The following is an 18,505-nucleotide window of genomic DNA, read 5'->3' as shown; positions in this document are numbered from 1 at the left end:
GTTTCACTGCCTGGAGCCAAACCCTGCCCTGGGGCTATGGGTATTAGCAGCTGAGCAGTGAATGGATTTGCAGGGACTGGAAGTGTCTGCCCGGGAATCGAAGTCAGCTGGGGAGGTTCTATTGCCCCAGGCCAAACCCCCCACACTGCCGATTAGAGGCTGCCCAGGCTGTGCCCCACTGTCGTGCAGATTAGTAACTGCCCCCGCAAAAGCCCCGAACTGCCAGATGTGGCCACAGGGCTGCGGTAAAGTCTGCCTGAGTCACTTCCGGGTTTGAGGGGTTACAGCCAGATCTCGTTAGGTTCTGGCGTTTTTTAGAGGACCCTCTGTTTTAGGCTTTAACTTCTCTGCCAGTTTACTGCTTTGTAATCAAGGCAGAGCAGTTAGCCTATAGCAGAGTGGTCCCTATAACTTCTCTAGCCACAGAGATCACGCCCGCCCCTGGTCTGCTCAGGATGCTAGCCTCTTGCTGCCCGTGCTAGTCTGTTCCTGGCCCCTCAGGACAAACCTTTCCTGGTGAGCTTCCGGATTGGCTGGTAAGTTGTAGTGCTTCTTATCTTCATGAATTTAAGCAGTGAAGAGTTATTTTTGAGGCTGAATTAAATAGTTGGTTATGAGGGTAATGAGAGGAGCTTAGAGAGTAGTGTGTGCCTGCTCCGCCATCTTGGCTCCACCCCGGAAGTCCAGAAAAGATCTTTCAAAATTGAGAATTTTACTAATTGTAGGTAAGAGCTAATGTTAATCACTGAAAATAAGGTTTATATTTCAAATGATAGTATATATTGTTAGCAGCTTTGTTTATATATTCACAATAGAGGTTATTTTCAGTTTCCAAGATATAACTTTGAATTCTAATATGATTTTAAAGATTTTTTAAGTATACCCATGCACATACACACAGAAAAAGAGAGAGAGAGACACAGAGAAGGAAAGAAAAGAGAAGAGAAGAAGAGAAGAGAAGAGAAGAGAAGAGAAGAGAAGAGAAGAGAGGAGAGGAGAGGAGAGGAGAGGAGAGGAGAGGAGAGGAGAGGAGAGGAGAGGACAGGAGAGGAGAAGAGAGGAGAGGCGTATCTTAAAAAATAAATCAGAAAAGAGGAGAGGGTTAAGTTAAGATACTTAACATTGAGGAAGTCTGTTGATATAGGCAATATTCCACATTCATGGCCCTTCACTTCTAAAACAATCAACAGAAAGAATTTTCTCACAGCTCTTCCTTGGGGTCTAGATTGGATAATACTTTTTTTTTTTTTTACACTATTCAGCTTTAATTATTTTATTGTTCATCTAATTATGTTGTAATAATTTTTATATTGATTTTCCAGTTCTACTTTTTTCCTGCTTCTTCAATTCATATTATTATTTTCATTCCATTCTGTATTCATCACTTTCATCATTTCTTATAAAACATTATTATTGTTATATTAAGGACCTACAGTGTATTTATCAATTCCCTAATCAATGGCCATCTACTTTGTTTACAGATTTTCACTACTACAAAAAGTGCTGTTATAAATACTCTGGTTTATATGCGGTATAATATATTTTATTTTATTTGTTTGTTTGTCATTACTAAGCTTAGAATATCTGCCTAGAAAGTAAATACCTGGGCTGAAAGGTATGCTCATTGTATTCACTCTTTAAATAATTCCAAATTGTTTTTCAGAATGGATGGAACAATTCACACCACTGAAAGTCTAATAGAGTACTAATCTTTCCATGATCCTCCCAACAATGATTTTTCAGATATTTATCATCTTTAACAAATTCATGCATATGAGGTGATAACTGGGAGTTGTTTGATTTAATTATTCATATTTTATTGATTTGGAGTTTTTTTTTTTTTATATGATTCTGATATTTTTAAAGAATAATTTATTTAGGGACTTCTGACCAAGATAGTGGAGAGGAGGCACACAGCTGCATGAGCTCCACGTTTTCTCTCAGAATTCATTTCATGACAAGACTCTGAATTAATGATTGACTGAAAAAAACCCCACAAATAGTGACCAAGAGAAGACATCCTTGAAATTCGCCAGGAAAGGTCTGGTTTTTGCTTGAGGGTGGGGACAGTTTTAGATTAGGTGCAGGCTGAGGGCAGGCAGCAGCAGTGAGAGCACAGCAGGCAGCTCACAGCCGAGCAGATGGGAGCGGAGTGGGGTGGGCTCTCAGCTGTCTCTGTGAGGAGAGCTTTGCTACAGGACTGGATACTTTGCCCTGGCAGCAAGCCAGCAGACAAGCAGAGAACCTAAAAACATAGTGGGTGAAGAATACAATCCCAAACAGCTGCAGTCTCTTGGGATCTGGCCACTCCTCCCCCATAGTGTCTCAGCAACTCTTGGAGTCTTGGAGTACAGGCCAGCACAGGCATCACTGTCCTGTTAGAGCATCACTACTGTCCCGGTGGTCTGTAGAGGAAGCTGGATAACACTACCCAACTCCCCACCCCCCCCCAAAAAAAAAAAGCAGATTCCTTTTGTTTTTTTTTCCTTTTTTATTTTGTTAGTTTGTCTTTGATTCTTCTCTGACAAAATGAGCAAAAAACTGGAACAGATTGACATTGACAGCTTCTAAATAGATAGAGAGCAGATTCCAAACCCTGAGGAGACTAAAAACAGACTGTCTCCAGGTGAATCCCCAAAGGAGGATATCATCTGTTCCTCAGTACAGATGAATCTCATAGAAGAAATTAAAAAGGCTCTCACAAGAGAGCTAGAAGAAAAGTGGGAAAAGGAGAGGGAGGCTTGGCAAGAGAGTCTGGAGAAGTCATCCCACTCATTTAAAGACAGAGTGGATAAAGAAAGGAAATCGTTGAAAAATAGAATTAGTGAACTGGAAATAGAAAATAGCTCTATAAAAAATAAAATTGGCAAAACAGAAAAATAGTCCATAGAAAGAACAACTCATTTAAAACTCAATTGGACAATTAGAAAATGATATAAAAAAAGAGTGAAGAAAATACTTCATTGAAAATCAGAATCAAACAAATGGAATTGAATGACTCGAGGAGACAAGAAGAATCAGTCAAGCAAAACCAAATAAATAAATAAATAAAACAGTGGACTAAAATGTCAAATACCTTCTTGGCAAAACAACAAACCTGGAAAATAGATTTAGGGGAGACAATTTGAGAATTATTGGACTCCTAGGAAAAATATGATGAAAAAAGAGTCTGGACACTATTTTCCAGGAAATTATCAAAGACAACTGCCCAGAAGTTATAGAAACAGAGGGTAAAATAGACGTTGAAAGAATTCACCGATCACCTACTGAAAGGTATTCTAAAATTAAAACACCAAGAAATATTGTCACCAAATGCCAGAACTATCACATGAAGGAAAAAATACTGCAAGCGGCTAGGAAAAAACAATTCAAATGTAGAGCCCAATAAGGATTACCCAGACTCTAGCAGCATCCACATTAAAAGATCAAAGGGCCTAGAATATGATATTCCAAAAGGCTAAGGAACTTGGTATGCAACAAAAAATAACTTACCCAGCCAGAATGAGCATCTTTTTCCAGGGAAGAAGATAGACATTCAACAAAATAAGCTAATTTCACCTATTTTTGATGGAAAAAAAACAGAACTTAACAAAAAGTTTGATCTACAAATATAGAACTCAAGAGAAACCTAAAAAGGTAAAAAGAAATCTTAGGAACTATATTTCTGCTATAAAGATGTATTAAGAATACATGTATACCTTGTTCTAGAAACTAGAGGTGGAAAGAACATTGTACCAGAAAAAAGGTAAAGTGAGGGTATTACATCTCAGAAAGAGGCAAAGGAAACCTATTATATCTGAGAGAAAGAATAGAGTGGGAATGAATAAAGTGGGTATCTTACTGCCTTCAGAATTGGCTTTAAGAGAAAAATTTTAGACATATTCAATTTATGGTGAAACTTCTCCCAAGTCATTGAAAAATAGCAAGGGAAAAGTGACAAGGGAAGGAATAAGCTAAGTGGAAGGGAATACAGAAACTGTGAGGAAAAGGAGTAAGATAGAGGGAGGAACTCTAAGGCAGGAGGAGGGATACTAAAAAGGGAGGGCTATGAGAAGCAAGTGGTGCTCACAAGTTTAATACTGGAGAGGGGGGTAAGGGAGAAAGAAGGGAGAAAAGCATAAACAGGGGTTAACAAGATGGCAAGTAATACAGAATTGGTCATTTTAACCATAAATGTGAATGAGGTAAACTCCCCCATAAAGAGGAAGCAGTTAGAAGAATGGATTAAAAGCCAGAATCCTACAATATGTTATTTACAGGAAACACACCTGAAGCAGGGAGATACATGCAGGTTAAAGGTAAAAGGTTGTAGCAAAATCTACTATGCTTCAGGTGAAGTCAAAAAATCAAGGGTAGCCATACTGATCTCAGATCAAGCAAAAGCAAAAATTAATTTAATTAAAAGAGATAAGGAAGGGCACTATACCTTGCTAAAGGGTAGCATAGATAATGAACCAATATCAATATTAAACATATGTGCACCAAGTGGTGCAGCATCTAAATTCTTAAAAGAGAAATTAAGAGAGCTGCAAGAAGAAATAGACAGCAAAACTATAATAGTGGGAGATCTCAACTTTGCACTCTCAGAATTAGATAAATCAAAACACAAAATAAGTAAGAAAGAAGTCAAAGAGATAAATAGAATACTAGAAAAGTTAGATATGATAAGTCTCTGGAGAAAATGAAATGGAGACAGAAAGGAATGCACTTTCTTTTTAGCAGTTCATGGAACCTATACAAAAATTGACCGTATATTGGGATATAAAAACCTCAAACTCAAATGGAGTAAGTCAGAAATAGTTAATGCATCCTTTTCAGCCCACAATGTAATGAAAATTACATTCACCAAAAAGCCAGGGGAAAATAGACCAAAAAGTAATTGAAAACTAAATAATTTCATACTAAAGAGTGATTGGGTGAAACAGCAAATCATAGACATAACTAATATCTTCACCCAAGAAAATGACAATAATGAGACATCATACCAAAATGTGTGAGATGCAGCCAAAGTGGCAATAAGGGGAAACTTCAAATCTCTAGAGGCCTTCTTGCATAAAATAGAGAAAGAGAAGGTCAATGAATTGGGCTTGCAACTAAAAATGCTAGAAAAGGAACAAATTAACCCACCCACCCATCCAGTCAAGCACTAAACTTGAAATTCTAAAAATAAAAGGAGAGATCAATAAAATTGAAAGTAAAAAATCTGTTGAATTAATTAATAAAATTAAGAGTTGGTTCTATGAAAAAACCAACAAAATGGACAAACCCTTAGTAAATCTGATTATAAAAAGGTAAGAGGAAAATCAAATTCTTCATCTTAAAAATAAAAAGGAAGAACTCGCCACTAACAAAGAGGAAATTAGAGCAATAAGGAGGAGTTACTTTGCCCGACTTTATGCCAATAAATTCGACAACTTAAATGAAATGGAAGAATACCTTTTAAAATTTTGGTTGACCAGATTATCAGAGGAGGAAGTAAATATCCTAAACAGTCCCATTTTAGAAAAAGAAATAGATCAAGCTACTAACCAACTCCCTAAGAAAAAATCCCCAAGACCAGATGTATTTACATGTGAATTCTACCAAACATTTAAAGAACAATTAACACCAATGCTATATAAACTACTTGAAAAAATAGGGATTGAAGGAGTCTTACCAAATTCCTTTTACAACACACACATGGTACTGATATCTAAATCAAGTAGGTTGAAAACAGAGAAAGAAAATTATAGACCAACCTCCCTAATGAATATTGATGCTAAAATCTTAAATAAAATATTAGCAAAAAGATTACAGAAAATCATCCCTAGGATAATACACTATGACCAAATAGGATTTATACCAGGAATGCAGGGCTGATTCAATATTAGGAAAACTATTAGCATATGGACTATATCAAGAACCAAACTAACAAAAACCATATCATCTCAAGAGATGCAAAAAAAAAACATTTGATAAAATCCAATATCCATTCCTATTAAAAACTCTTTAGAATATAGAAATAAATGGACTTTTCCTTAAAATAGTCAGGAGCACATATTTAAAACTGTCACTAAGCATCATATGCAATGGGGAAAAACTGGAACCTTCCCAGTAAGATCTGGAATGAAGCAAGGTTGCCCACTATCACCATTATTATTCAATATTGTGTTAAAAACGCTAGCCTTGGCAATAAGAGTCGAGGAAGAGATTAAAGGAATTAAAGTAGGCAATGAGGAAACCAAACTATCACTCTTTGCAGATGATATGATGGTATACCTGGAGAACCCCAGAGATTCTACTAAAAAGCTATTAGAAATAATTCATAACTTTAGCAAAGTTGCATGATACAAAATAAATCCCCAAAAATCCTCAGCATTTTTATGCATCACCAACAAAATCCAACAGCAAGAGATACAAAGAGAAATTCCATTCAAAATAAGTGTTGACAGCATAAAATATTTGGGAATCTAGCTACCAAAGGAAAGTCAGGAATTATATGAGTAAAATTACAAAAAAACTTTCCACACAAATAAAGTCAGATTTAAATAATTGGAAAAATATTAAGTGCTCTTGGATAGGCCGAGTGAATATAATAAAGATGACAATACTCCCTAAACTAATCTATTTATTTAGTGCTATACCAATCAGACTTCCAAGAAAATATTTTAATGATCTAGAAAAAATAACAATAAAATTCATATGGAAGAACAAAAAATCGAGAATCTCAAGGGAATTAATGGGGAAAAAAATCAAATGAAGGTGGCCTAGCTGCACCTGATCTAAAACTATATTATAAAAGCAGTAGTCACCAAAACTAGTTGGTATTGGCTAAGAAATAGATTAGTTGATCAGTGGAATAGGTTAGGTTCACAAGACAAAATGGTCAAATATAGCAATCTAGTGTTTGACAAACCCAAAGATCTTTACTTTTGGGATAAGAATTCATTATTTGACAAAAACTGCTGGGATAACTGGAAATCTGTATGGCAGAAATTAGGCATGGACCCACACTTAACACAGTATACTAAGATAAGATCAAAATGGGTCCATGATTTAGGCATAAAGAATGAGATTATAAATAAATTAGAGGAACATAGGGTAGTTTATCTCTCAGACTTGTGGAGGAGGAAGAAATTTGTGACCAAAGATGAACTAGAGACCATTACTGATCACAAAATAAAAAATTTTGATTATATCAAATTAAAAAGCCTTTGTACAAACAAAACTAATACAAACAAGATTAGAAGGGAAGCAACAAAGTGGGAAAACGTCTTCACAGTTAAAGGTTCTGATAAAGGCCTAATTTCCAAAATATATAGAGAACTGATTCAAATTTATAAGAAACCAAGCCATTCTCTAATTGATAATTGGTTAAAGGATATGAACAGACAATTTTCAGAGGATGAAATTGAAACTATTACCAATCATATGAAAGAGTGTTCCAAATCACTATTGATTGGAGAAATGCAAATTAAGACAACTCTGAGATACCACTACCCACCTGTCAGATTGGCTAAGATGACAGGAAAAAATAATGATGAATGTTGGAGGCAATGCAGGAAAACTGGGACACTGATGCATTGTTGGTGGAGTTGTGAACAACTCCAACCATTCTGGAGAGCAATCTGGAATTACGCCCAAAAAGTTATCAAACTGTGCATACCCTTTGATCCAGCAGTGCTACTACTGGGTTTATACCCCAAAGAGATACTAATGAAGGGAAAGGGACTTGCATATGCCAAAATGTTTGTGGCAGCCCTGTTTGTAGTGCCTAGAAACTGGAAAATGAATGGATGACCATCAATTGGAGAATGGTTGGGTAAATTGTGGTATATGAATGTTATGGAATAGTATTGTTCTGTAAGAAATGACCAGCAGGATGAATATAGAGAGGCTTGGAGAGACTTACATGAATTAATGCTAAGAGAAATGAGCAGAACCAGGAGATCATTATATACTTCAACAATGATACTGTATGAGGATGTATTCTGATGGAAGTGGATTTCTTTGACAAAGAGAAGATCTAACTCAATTTCAATTGATCAATGATCAGCAGAAGCAGGTATACTCAAAGAAAGAACAGTGGGAAATGAATGTAACTGTTTGCATTTTTCTTTTTCTTCCCAGGTTATTTTTACCTTCTGAATCCAATTCTTCCTGTGCAAAAAGAGAACTGTTCGGTTCTGTATACATATATTGTATCTAGGATATACTGTGACATATTTAATATGTATACGACTGCTTGCCATCTGGGGGAGGGAGTAGAGGGAGTGAAGGAGGGGAAAAATCAGAAGAGAAGTGAGTGCAAGGGATAATGTTATAAAAAATTACTGTGGCATGGGTTCTGTCAATAAAAAGTTATAATTATTTAAAAAAAGAATAATTTATTTATATCCTTTGAACATTTGTCTACTAAGGAATGGCATCTGCATATATTTCTCTTAGTTGTCTATATCTTAGACATCAGATCTTCATCAAAGATGTGTTACTAAAAAAAAAATTCTTTTTTGAATCAACAACTTCTCCTTTTCTTGTTTTTCACTTTCAGTTAATAGACATTATCTTTTTTAATACTCTGTAATCACTCCCATAATTTGTTTAATTAAGGATTTGCCCTCTATCCATAGTTTTGGAAGGCATATTATCTGTTTTTATTTTTCTTTCCTATGATTTACTTTTCAATATAATAATATTCATTTCTAACCTATTGTGATTTATGGTACAATATATTGTCAAAAATAACTTTTTGCCAGCTTTCTTTCCAGTTTTACTAGCAATTTTTGTTGAATAAGGAATCCTTTCTTACTTGATTTAAAAAAAATTTTGCATTTATCAAATACTGTGTTATTGAGTTTGGTTCTTTCTAATTTTTCTTTGTCATGCTTCACTGATCTTATTTCTTAACAGATAATTATAGCTAGCATGTGTACTGCACTTTAAGATTTGCAAAGTGCTTCATCTACTTTATCTCAATTTGTACTCAAACCACCCTTCGAAATAAGTACAATCATTATTCACATTTTGCAGTTGAAGAAACCAAAGATGCTATAATCTAAGTAATATGCCCAAAGTCAAACAGATAATAAGCATCCAAGGCAGCATTTCAATCCAGATTGTCCTGATTTTAATCCTTGCATTCTTTTTACTGTGCCAAAGGACAAAAGTAATTTTAATTATTGCTATTATCCTTTCATTTTCTATTTTCATTTTCATTATTTCCATGGATATTTTTCAGCATTTTTCTTTCTTATCCATTTGTTTATGTCTGTAATATATCACTTTTGTAATTTGTCCACTTTAGAATTAATATTGTAAATTACTCTCAATAATATTATCATTTATATTATATTAGCAAAACAGCCATAGGCAGTGAATATTCATTCAATCAATTTAGTTTATCTTTATTTTTAAGGAGTTGTTTGTTTGTTTGTAATGGGATCTATATAGGTAGTTTATGGAAACTCCATAGTAAATAATATGTTCTGTAATTTTTAATGATATTTTACCATCTTTTATTATCTCTTGGATTTCATTAATTACTACACAATTTGCTTATTTACTATAGTAATATAAACTATACACACACACATATATATAAAACTATAGTTATACATAACTATAATTATATAAAATTGATTTTTTGTTATTTTATAACCTTCAAACTAAACAAAATCATTATCCAATTTCTTTATTATTTATTCCCTAATATATTTCCAAGAAATCACCATGTTGAGATTAGTAAATATGAATTTTCTATTTTCTCCTCTTTGTTGATCTTTATGTATTTGATATCTTCTTCTGATCTTAATGCCACTGATAATTAGATTATTGATATCTATGGCAAATAAAAGAGTAAAACCCCAGGCTTCTTTTATGCCTATATTTATTGATAAAACTTCCAGTGTTTGAAGATTGTATATAATACCAGCTTTTGATTTTAAATATTTTATCAAATTGAAATACATTTTCCTGTGGCCATGCACATTTAAAACTTTAAAACAAAAGCAAAATTAAAAGTTATGCTTTTCCATTTTTATTAATTTATTGAAATAATCATGTGCTAAGGTTTTTGCTTACTAATATGACTAGTTATAATAATTGATTTCCTTATGTTGAATAAGGCTTACATCTCTAGTATAAATTTATAGCTTAATCATAATGAATGTTTTTGGGGGTGTATCTCTTTGTATCTCTGTCATCTTTTTGCTAGGAATTTAGACTTTTTGAATCAATATTAATTTATGATATGAACCTGTAATTCTGTTTTTTAAATCCTTTTATTCCACTGTCTAAGAAATATAATTTTAAAGAATTTTTACCAGAGCATTGAGTTTAACGTCTTGCCCAGGAACACAGCACAGCTAGTAGGAGCTATACACAGAATTTGAACACAAATCATGAAAATGAAAGATCAATCAATCCTTTCACTGTGTCATTCTATCATATTTTAGCATGCACAAAATAAATTGATATATGCTTCTGAAAAACTCAGAGTGAGATTCAGAGTTATTTCTTGGACTATTGAGTTCCTATTGGAATGTTACTATCCAATCTTTTCCTCCTCTGGGTGGGTGACAGGCTGGTTTTGACCTTTTTTTCTTTCCTTTTTTTTTTAAACATCACACAACATAAAATGCTTAATTGCCTTGTTAAGGAAGGTTGGCAGTTAACAATTGTTTTGCTCAGAATCACAGAGTTGATAATATCTTGTCCATGAAACTAAGGATACTAATGATTCACAGGCTGACAGAGTCTCACACTTGATTGTGCGCAGTATATTTCATGATTGGAGCTTGTCATTTTCATTATGTGTGAAAAAAAATCGACTACTCCCTTCATGGTAGACTTCACTATCAGAGTGTAATTATATCTTGATGTTTCCTATGATTTATATCTTGTTCCACTGATCTGAATGATTTTTAAACACTTACATATTTTATAAAATATTTTGTCTTAAAAAGTGAATTTTCCATTTTTTAAATATAAATTGTTCAATTTATTACCAACACTAATACTTTGACTATGAGAAATGGAGTCTTTAATGTGATGTAAACCTAAATCAGAAACAGTGATATAGACCCAACTACAGATAAGCTATCCTGGCAGGAAGGAAAGCATGAGTTCTTATGTCTATCGCTGATTATCATATGTTAGGAGTTCAAAGGTTAGAGTTCTTGTTCTTCTCAAAGCACAGCCAGTTTAGAGGCTTAGAGCCCTCCAAATATCTCCAAATTCAAAGGTTCTGTCCGTTAGCCTCTGCCTCTGCTTTCTTCAGCCTCCAACCAGCACAGAGATGGAATGAATCTCTTGTCTCCTTCACTTGGGGCTCGGCTAGCTTTCTGGTGAGTCTTTCAGACCAACTTGGTCTCAGTGGGGGGCGTGCAGGAGCCCAGCCACCAGCTACAGTGGTGTGAGATGAAAATGAATCTGGTTGTCCACTGAACTCTCCATTCATAGCTTTATCCTCTGAAAACTCTTCATCTGCCACCAGCCAGCCAAGTGGAATATATTCTGCCTTGCCTCGGAAAGAGGGCTTCTGGCGTAATTCCGCTGAAATCCGTCAAAGTGCTCTCTGCACCAGAGTCGCTCCTCTCGAGTCCAGCTGAACTCTCCTCTGCGACCAGCCAGCCAAGAGGAAAAAAAATGTATTCTGGAATGGCTCTCTCGCCTTATATGTGAATCTTCTGAGAGAATGGGATTATGGGTTTTCTCCCATAGTGCTCTCTGGCCCAAAGAGCTTTAAGGGAGGTGTGAACTCCCTTGAAGTTAGAAAGTTTACTTTGTGAAGCTGGCATACTTGTGAACTCCAATGAGTAAAGGTGTGAACACAAGCCTTGTATTAATTAGTTCTACTTAGTACCTTGTTTCAGGTTCTGCCCAAAACATCTTCTTGTAAGATTAGATCAACTCTAATTAGTTAGCAGTTAGTAAGGATTCCAAAAATCATAGGTAAGATATTTCCCCTCATTGAAGACTTGTTTCTTCCAGCAATAAAAGGAAGCTTAGAGTCAGAATTTGAATCACCTTTAAAAGAGACAGTGTGGTCAAATAGAATATGCACTGAAACAAGAGTCAGAAGAGGGGCTCTTTTTTTTTTTTTCACTAGCAAACTGTGTGACTCATAATTGTTCTGGAACTCATTTTCTTTATTTGTAAATAGGAAGAGTTTGGACTAGATTATTTCTAAATTTTCTCTTTACCAAAACTCTCTTTCACTCTTTGTCCACCATTTATTCAGTAATACATCAAAGCTTTAGTACTGTAGGTAGGAAATCCTATTTTGGGTTTTTCTTGATGAATTAAATAGCATTCAAAGTATAATGACTAAGTTGAAAATCTGCCTTGAAAACCATGCTTTTTTTTTATTTGAAAAGCAAGATAAGAAAGAAAGAGGAAATAAATGATTTTTACATTATTTTAATGATTGCCATTTGAAAAAAATAAGTGAATATGTTGTTTGGCCACAGAATATAAAGAGATGGGGGAAAGAAAAGGAGAGATAGGAAAATGGACAGACAGACAAACAGATAGACAGATAGAAATAGATACAGAGAGAGATAGAGACACAGAGAGAAATGGAGACAGAAATAACAGACAGACAGACAAAAAGAGAGACAAGGACAAATAGACAGATAGGCACAAACAGTAACAGAGAGAGATAGAGATTATAACCATTTGCAGAGTTTGTATAAGGTGAAAAGTACTACACTAATTCTTTTAGAAATAAGGGAAGAAGAGATAATAGAAATAAAGGAAGGGAGAGAGACAGAGAGAAAGAGATGGAAATAGAACCATGCTTTTAATAAGGATTAAAGAGCTATCTATGATATGGACTACAAGTATAATTCTTAGTTCGGTGATTAACATCCAAATTTATAAACATCAGAGAACATACAAACACATAGATCTATGAAAATGACTCCTATATAAGTATTATAATAAATTTTAAATTTTATTTATTTATAAATTATTTTAGCTTTTTAATTCTCTTTTACACTTATTCCCCTCCCATTGAGAAGGGAAGAATTTTAACTATTATATAAATGAAGACATGCAAAACTTATTTCCACATAGGTTGTAAAAGAAAAAAGGCAAGAAAAATAAAGTGAAAGAAACAATGCTTTAGTCTGCACTCAGAGTTCATCAGTCCTTTCTCTAAAGGAGAATAGCATTCTTCAGCATTCAGCTAAGTTTTTCACAGTAGATTATAGTTACAATATGGCTATTATGTACATAATGTTCTCCTAATTCTGCTTAGTTCATTTTACAACAGATCATGTAAGTCTTCAGAAGTTTTTTTTTTAAACTACTCACTTCATTTGTTAGCATAGAATAACATTTCATTACCATCATGTACCACAAAAAGTTTAGTAATTCCCCAGTTAATCAGCATACTTTCGCTTTCCAATTCTATGATAACCCCCCAAAAAATATTGTGGCAGTGTGTGTGTGTGTGTGTGTGTGTGTGTGTGTGTGCATCCTTTTACTTTAAAAAAAATCTCCTTGGGATAAAGACCTATATAAATTGTCAAATATTGTCGCATGTGACCACATTCAATTTCATGGGAAACTTCTGGAACAAGGGATATGCAGTTTCTTTTCATTTTGTTTTGTTTTGTTTTACCATATTGGGCATAACTCAAATTGCTTTTTTTTTTTTCAGAATGGTTGGACCAGTTTACAATTCCATCAACATTGTAAAAATATTGTCTTTTTTTTCCTTTTTCCATTTCCTTTCTAGAAGCTTCCATTTTCCTTTTCTAAAATATTAAACAATCTCATAGGTTTATGGTGATACCTCAGAGATGGTTTAAATTGCTTCTCTCTAATTATTAGTGATTTAGAACATTTTGCATGACTATTGAAGCCTCCTAAAAATTGTCTGTTCTAGTTTTGTGACCTTTTTTTTTTATCAATTGTGGTTGGTTCTTTTTATTATAAATGTGGCTCAGTTCTTTAAATATTTGAGAAATGATATCTTTATCAGAGAAACTTGCCATAAAAATTTCCCACATGCTTTCCTGCTGATCTGTTTTTTGTTTGAACAAAACCTTTTAAATTATATGCAATTAAAATTATCCATTTTACCTCCTGTGTTCTTCTCTCTGTTTGGTCATAAATTCTTCTCTAATCCATAGATGTGAGTATGTGGTATATTTTCCATGCTCTCCTAATTTGATTATGATGAGAAACTCTATGCTTAAATAATATACCCATTTTGACCCCATATTTGTAAACTGTGTGAGATGTTGGTCTATATGGAGGTTCTGTACACTGCTTTCTAGCTTCCCAATATGTTTTTGAGTCAAAAATGAGTTATTACCTTCAAAAGAACATTGGGTTTATCAAAAACTAGATTACTATGTCACTATCTGCTCAGTATTAAGTACTTAATCTTTTCCACTGATCTGCCAATCTATTTTTTAATCCAAAACTAGATTGTTTTGAAGATTACCATACTACCATGTAGTATGAAAATTGGGAATACTAGGCTACCTTCCAAAGTGTTAAAAAAAAAAAAAGATTCCCTTGATATTCTTGAATTTTTTTTCTCCCACATAAATTTAGTTATCATTATTTTCTATCTCTAAAAAGTAACTTTTGATTATTTGATTGGTGTAACATTGAAGAAGTACATTAATATAGGTAGAATAATATAATGTATTGGTTTGGTATAAGCATAAGGAATGAGCATTTTCCCAGTTCTTTAGATCTATTGTTATTTTTGTGAAAAATGTTTTGTGATTATGTTTAAAAAGTTCTCCTATACATCCTGCCAGTTAGATTCCCAAGTATTTTATACTTTCTTTAGTTATTCTTTATGGAATATAAATTTCTAACTCTTTTTGCTGAGTTTTGTTGGTAATATTAAAAGCTTGTTACCCCAGGCATGCATTTTCCTCAATATTCTAGGACAGAAAATTGAACTTGGGGTTACTTACATGCCTCTCCTTAGATCAAATAACCTTGTACAACTGAAATTTACATGTCTCAAGAACTAACTGAAAACACATGGATAAAATCTCTGAAGCTTGGGAGAATGCTCACTCTAGTGAGGAAAATGGGGAAAAATGACAGTCATGCAAAAAGACATACTAAAAGAGAGAAGAATACCTTAAGATGAAAAATTGCCCTAATGGAAAAGGAAGTACAAAAGCTCACTGAAAAAAGATTTCTTAAATATTGGAATTGAGCAAATGGAAACTAATATCATCATGAGAAATCCAGACAAACAAACAAAAACCAAAAGAATGAAAAAAAAAAGTAGAAGACTGAACTATCTTGTTGGAATCTTTACAAACTGTTAAGTCATTAGAGTTGATAGAGACAATAATTATCTAATTTAGCATGGTTCAGTATGATTGATCTAATCCTATAAGGAGATGTTATGTGTCAGATGAAACAAAGTACTAAGTAGAACTAATTGACATAATGCTTGCGTTTGCACCTTTACTCATTGGAATTCACAAGTATAGGAAATTCACAAAGTTAACTGTGTAACTTTGTGAATTCACCCTCCCTTGAAGCTCTTAAGGTCAGAGAGCACTCTGGGAAGAAACCCATAATCCTTCTCTCTCACATCGCACAATCCCTCTCTCTCAACGGAGCATAAATAGAGAGAGCGTCAATGGGCCAGTCAAGGAAGTTTTCAGAGTGAAGAAGCTATATGTTGGCAGTTCAGCTGAATTTAGATTGAGAGGGGAGAGTCAAGTGAGTTCAGCCAGAAGCCCTTTCTGAGTGAGGAGTTTAACTTCAGAACATTGACTGGGGTCGGAGCGGAGTACTCTGGGAGATTGAGAGCCAGAAGCTCTCTTTCAGAGGCAAGACAGATTCAACTTGGTGCTGGCTCTGGAGGCTGAAGAAAGCAGAGGCAGAAGCAAGGGACAAAGATGCAAGAGCTCTTGAAATCAAGCAGAGAGATTGGCCTCTAAGTTAACCAGGCAATATTGGAGACAATAAAAGATCTGAACTTTTATCATCTGGCTGCATTTGGGGTAATTATTGATCTGAACTGATACTAAGGCTGCCTCCAGAAAACCTCCCCGAGAAAGCTGCTCTCTCCTAGAGAGAACCATCATATTACATATTTTAAAGAAGAAAAAGAACACCACACTATCTCATGGGGAAAAGAGTGGACTTGGAAAATAGATTCAGGAGAAATAATTTGACAATTGCTAGATTACCTGAAATCAATGAGAGAGAGAGAGAGAGAGAAATCAAGTCAAGATAATATCTTTCAAGAAATTATGAAAAACTGCCCTGATATTCTACAACCAGTGTCAAATAGAAACTGAAAGAATCTTCCAATAACCTTCCGAAAGAAATCCCAAAATGAAAACTCTTAGGATTATTATAGCCAAGTTCGAGAGCTTCCAGGTCACAGAGAAAATACTGTAAGTATGCAGAAAGAAACAATTCAACATTTGTGGAGTCATAGTCAGAATAATACAATATTTAATACTTTTTATATTAAAAGATTGAAGGATTTGGAATATGATATGCCAGAGAGCAATGGAATTAGCATTCCAACCAAGAATCACTTATCCAGGAAAACTAAGTATAATCCTTCAAGAGGAAAAGGTTGATATTAATTGAAATTTTAAAAAATGAGCATTCTTGATGAAAAGACCTGAACTGAATAGAAAATTTGACTTTCAAATACAAGCCTCTAATGAAGAAGAAAAAAAAGTAAACAGAAAAGGGAAATCAAATGGTTAAAGTGCTTATATTCCTGAGAAGATACTTGTAACTCATAACAACTTTCTCATTATTTGGGCAGTAGAAGGAGTATATATAGACAGAAGACACAGGAATAAGTTGAATATAAAGATATAATATCTTTAAAAATAAGGAGTGAGAGAAGAATATTTTGGGAGAAAGGGAAAGGAAGAGGTAGAATGGCATAAATTATCTGCCACAAGGAGCAAGGAAAAGCTCATGCAGAGGAAGGAAAGAAAGAAGAAGGGTTATTTTCATTAGAATTGGCTAAAATAAGGAGTAACATATACACTTGATTGGAGATAAACATCTGTTTTATCATACAGGAAAATAGAAGAAGAAAGGGATATGAAAAGGTATGGTATGATAGGAGAACAGACTAGGAAGGGGATGGTAAGTAGCAAAACATTTTAAGGATGGACAGGAACAAGAATAGAATAAATAGGAAAAAGTATGTGTAGCAGTAATAATTGTGAAAAGAATTTTGAAGCCAGTTTTTTTTTATAAAGACCTATTTTTTCAAAGGCATAGAGAACTGAATCAAATTCATAAAAGATGAATCTCATTCCTGAATAGATAAATTATAAAAAAAATGTTAATAGTTTTTCAATGAAGTAATCAACTATAGAAAAAAATTATTCAAACTCACTATTGATTGAAAAAATGAAAATTAAAACTACTCTGAAGTACTATCTCATACCTATTAATAGAAAATGACAAATGCAGGAGAGCATGTGGGAATACTGATACGTCAATACACTGTTGTTAGAATTGTGTACTTAAGCAACTATTCAGTAGAGCAATTTTAACTATGCCCAAAGGCTATAACACCATTCATGCTCTTTGACCTAACAACATCACTATTATGTATGCATCAGAAAAGAAAATTTTTATTTATTTTAATTTTTAAATTTTTTATTTATTTAATATTTCCCTCAGTTAAATTCAAAACAACTTTTTACATTTGTTTTGTAATTTTTTTTTAAGTTCTAGGTTCTCTCCTTTATCCCTATCCATAATTAAGAAACCACATATGAATTTATGTAAAACATTTCTATAAAAGTCAAGTTGTGAAAGAAAACATAGATATCCTTTTCTAATGAAAATGAAAACCCACAAGAAAAATCAAGTTAAACAGAGAGAGATAGAAAAAGAAATAGAAAATGCATTGATCTGTATACAGACACAATCAGTTCCTTCTCTGGATATGGATAGGATTTTTCATCATAAGTCCTTCAGAATAGTTGTGGATGATTGTACTACTGAGAATAAAAAGTCACCTACAGTATGCCATCCCAGATCATAGTATACTTTGTACATAGTATATTTCACTTTATTCATAGAAGAATTTCCAGGTTTTTGCTGTGTTTTTTTTTTTTTCTGAGAGCATTCTGCTCATCCTTTCTTGAGAAAACAATAATATTCCATCAGAGAAACTTGCTTTAAAGTTTTTTTCTAAAAACAATTACTAATGCTAATTGCATTTTCTTCCATTTTTCTCACTCTCCTTTCACTATGTCCCTCCCTAAAAGTGTTGTGCTCCTGACCACTCCTTATCCCAATAAGATCTCTCTTTTATCACCTATCTCTCTTACTGTATGGGAATTCCACTCCTTTTTTTTTTTTTCCTGCAGGATGAGATAGATTTCAATATGGATATTGAATATGTATGTTATTTCCTATTTGAGCCAATTCGGTTGAAAGTAAGGTTCACTTACTTCCCATCTCCTTCCAGAACTCTTCCTATCCACTGTAAAAGCTTTTTCTTGATTCTTTTTTTTTTTTTTATGGCAGATGATTTGCC

This window comes from Antechinus flavipes, chromosome 5, assembly GCF_016432865.1.
Source record: "Antechinus flavipes isolate AdamAnt ecotype Samford, QLD, Australia chromosome 5, AdamAnt_v2, whole genome shotgun sequence".
Taxonomy (NCBI): Eukaryota; Metazoa; Chordata; class Mammalia; order Dasyuromorphia; family Dasyuridae; genus Antechinus; species Antechinus flavipes.
This window is presented reverse-complemented; position numbering follows the sequence as displayed.